Source organism: Octodon degus, unplaced genomic scaffold, assembly GCF_000260255.1.
Source record: "Octodon degus isolate 3935 unplaced genomic scaffold, OctDeg1.0 scaffold00017, whole genome shotgun sequence".
Taxonomy (NCBI): Eukaryota; Metazoa; Chordata; class Mammalia; order Rodentia; family Octodontidae; genus Octodon; species Octodon degus.
Genome location: NW_004524593.1, coordinates 1622323 through 1625980, shown reverse-complemented (window position 1 = coordinate 1625980; position 3658 = coordinate 1622323). Strand labels below are relative to the sequence as shown.

Here is a 3658-nt window from a genome sequence, read left to right as displayed (position 1 = left end):
AATCACTGGTGATGGAAAAGCATCCCAGTTTCAAGATTAGCATGATACAGTTAAGTCTCCATACAGCAATCCTTTGTCCTACTTCAGAGCACTTGCCAGCACTGCTTGATTAAAAATAAACAAATAAATAAAACTTTAAGATCCAAACAGGTTCTGTGGCTGAATAAAACAGAAATCTGTTATGATATATAAGAAATGTAGCTATTATTCAGCCAATGATGGTGTACCAGCTACACAACAAATGGAGCAACAGGTTATTACTGTTAACTAATGTGAAGCAGTTACAAGTAGATCAGAAAATACAGTATAAGCCATTTCTAGAGACTAAACAAATCTAGGTCAAGATTCAGCAAATTGTTTCTTTTAAAAGGCCAGAAGTTTTGCAATTATTTAATTAAACTTTGCAAATCCAAAGCAATTGTGTGAAAGCTACAATAGACAATAAGGAAAGGCATAACCATATCTGTGGCTGCAATAAAACTTGGAGATTGAAATCTGAATCTACTAAAAATTCTATGCCATTTGCTACCAGTTACATTATTATAATCATATGTGATTTTTTCAAAGTTTCAACCATTTAAATGTTAAATCAATTTTTAGTTCGAAGGTCACTGAAAATAGGTGAGGGTCAAATCTGGCCTAGGGTACACACAGTAGTTTGTTTTGTTTTGTTTTGTTTTGTTTTGTTTTGTTTTGTTTTGTTTTGTTTTGTTTTGTTTTAAGAGATTGTTTCCCTATGTAGCCCAGGCTGATCTCAAATGTGCGCTAATCTCCTATTTCAGCCTCCCAAGTGCTGGGAGTACAAGTGTGCATCACTATACCTGGCATGGTCATAGCTGCTAAATCCTGTACTAGAAAAAAATGCCACTGATTTTCTCATTCAAAATGTTCCCATTTTTATGAATCAAACCAATGTACAGTTTGAAACTTATAATTCCCAATGATTTAAAAATAGTTACAAAATTACATATATTTTCCACATTTCATTTATACAATTATTTGGGATGAAGGAAAAGAGAAAAAGAAGGAACGGAAAAAAAATATATGTATATATACACAGGACAGCTTGGATAATTGTACTGCTGATTTCTACTGGTCTACTGAAAGGAATAGTTCATGCTTAATTTTTTTTCTCTTAAAGAATTTGAAGACAACAATATGTAATATAATAACCACTGCTGAATTCCTATCATCTTGTTTAGTGAAATTCTGTATCATTTCCAGTATTTTTTTATTTTTTAAAATTCTCTTTTAAAAAAATAGATTATCAAAATTATTTTAGAAACCTAATGGGTTACAACAGGAATATCTGAGATCTATTTGTATACTTCTCAAAAATTTTACTTTAGTAAATGTTCGAACTAAATTTTGAACTCATGAGTATAATGTATCAAACACAGTAACATTACTTACCTCCTTTGTATGATACAATGAATAGCCTCGGCAATATTAGTTATTATGCTCTATTACAACTCAATGATATCTGTGTCTACTAAGATATATCAATCTTTCTGACTTCATATTAAATGAACATATACTCCTTTACTTTCTGGGCTTCTATTTGCAGTTTTATAGTCTCTTTTTCTCTGACAAACTGAGACCCACCAGTTTTTCCTGGTATCTCTGTACCTATTATTACAACCTTTCTCCACTTTATAACTTAAAAGTGATACAAACCGGAAACTAAGATTGTAGAAGTATACATGGAATCAGTCAATAGGCTGACATAACGCAACAAGCTAATAAGTGAGCTTTAGTTATTAATTTAATGGCATACAATAAATACATTCTGAAGCCCTTTTATTTTCCATGTAAGCTTTCTTTTTTTTTTTGGGGGGGGGGTATTTTACAAGGGTCTGCAGGGTGTTCAGGGTCTCACTACTACATCAGACTCATAGTAATTTGCCTGTTTACAGCCTCCCATGAGCTGGGATTACAGGCACACATCACCATGCCCAGTCTATTTCCATGTAAACTTAGTGTTTGTATTTTTTTAGATAAGACTGCCAGAGATTTAATTCTGTACAGGTAAAGTGTTAGCACAGTGAGGAACTTTCTACTGAGAACAGTAGGTGGAGGAATTAATTCAGATAAAAGGGAAAAAAATTTAAAGCATACATGTGGACAACTAATCTTGGAGTAAAGTTCTATCTTATCTAAAACGTTTTACACATCTCAAAATGCCTAATGGGAGAAATATACAGGAAATTACTATATCTATAGCAATGATAATGAATAGATGCTCTATCAAATACTCCACTAGCAAGTCTCTACTGTTAGTTAACCCATATGCTTGTCTTCCAGTGATTCGCCACCCCATAGGGGAGTGTAAAGTCCCATTCCTTTACCTTATCAATTCTACTTAAACTTATGCTATTTTGTCCTAATGGTATAAAGTCTCCATGTTTAACGATTGAGGGCAGGGGTTCTTTTATGAAACCTCTCACTTAAGTCACATAAAACTGTTAACATTAAACTTTCATGCCCTTTTTCCATCAATTTTTTTGTCAGTTTATTTCACAGGCCTAGTTACTGAACTCATGAAGTTAGAGGAAAAGCATTCTTCTTCTTGGCAAAGAAAAATCATACTATTATCAGGTGGGGCCTGAGGGTCCCAAGGCTGAAATAAGGAACATAATCCACACTTTTAATATAAGTCTCAGGGGCCTGCCCCTTAGCTCAGTTCTTTAAGTGGCTGCTTCAACAAAGCAGTCAGGCTCAGGTTGCTGTGGTTCCATCCCCACAACTCAAGCCAGCCAAACCTGCCCTGAAGGCATTCAGAGCTGAAAGAAAGAAAGAAAGAAAGAAAGAAAGAAAGAAAGAAAGAAAGAAAGAAAGAAAGAAAGAAAGAAAGAAGAAAGAAAGACAGTCAGTCTGGAAGTTTATTGCTTTGTGTCATGGGAAAAGAATTTTCAGTAAGTATTAGTAAAGGAGACATGAGAGTGTTTATTATAGATAGAGTTACAGAATGTTCAGATAAATGAAGCAAAATATTGTCCAGTTATGAACAGAAGATCTTTGTGTTTGGTGTGCTAAAAATCTGTGGAATTTCATGGTCTTTATCTAGCAGGTGGGATAGAAAGGTCCGCCCACAATGGAATAATATCCATTTATATGGGAAATCCTAAATGCAGTTACCAGAGAAGTTGAGGCAGAAAAGTCCCATGTTCAAGTTCATCCCAGCAACATCTCAAGACCAAGTTTCAAAATAAAGTTTGTAGAACCAGTGAAGATAGCTCAGTGGACTTATGCCCATGCTTTGGCATGCTTAGGGACCAGGAGTTCGATCCCTAGACCCACTTGCCATGCTGGCCTCACCCCGAGAGTACACTGAGCCAACGAGCCACTCTGGGTGTGGTGGCACACACCTGTAATCCCAGCTCTGGGGAGGCTGAAAACAGGAGGATCACTACGAGTCCAGGCTGCATAGTGAGACCCTGTACCAAATACATAAAATGAAAAACTAAATACAGCTTGTGAAAAGGGCTGGAATACAGCTGAAGACTGTACTAGTCCTGTGGGGAATGCTGATAGCCAGAAAAGCCATGAGACAAAGGCACATAGGAAATGTTCTTTACTCTGAACTTCCCTAAAATTGTTTTAGTAAATAAAATTCACTAGATAAGGAAAAACTATGATCATTTCCTGAAAATTAAAA

The 3658-nt window shown here is 35.4% G+C and overlaps 1 protein-coding gene across 5 annotated transcripts in view; it reads right to left on the bottom strand.

Moving 5' to 3' along the window:
- Cop1 (COP1, E3 ubiquitin ligase) overlaps window positions 1-3658 on the bottom strand; it is a 212767-nt gene that overhangs the window by 104973 nt on the left and 104136 nt on the right. The window lies entirely within an intron of this gene.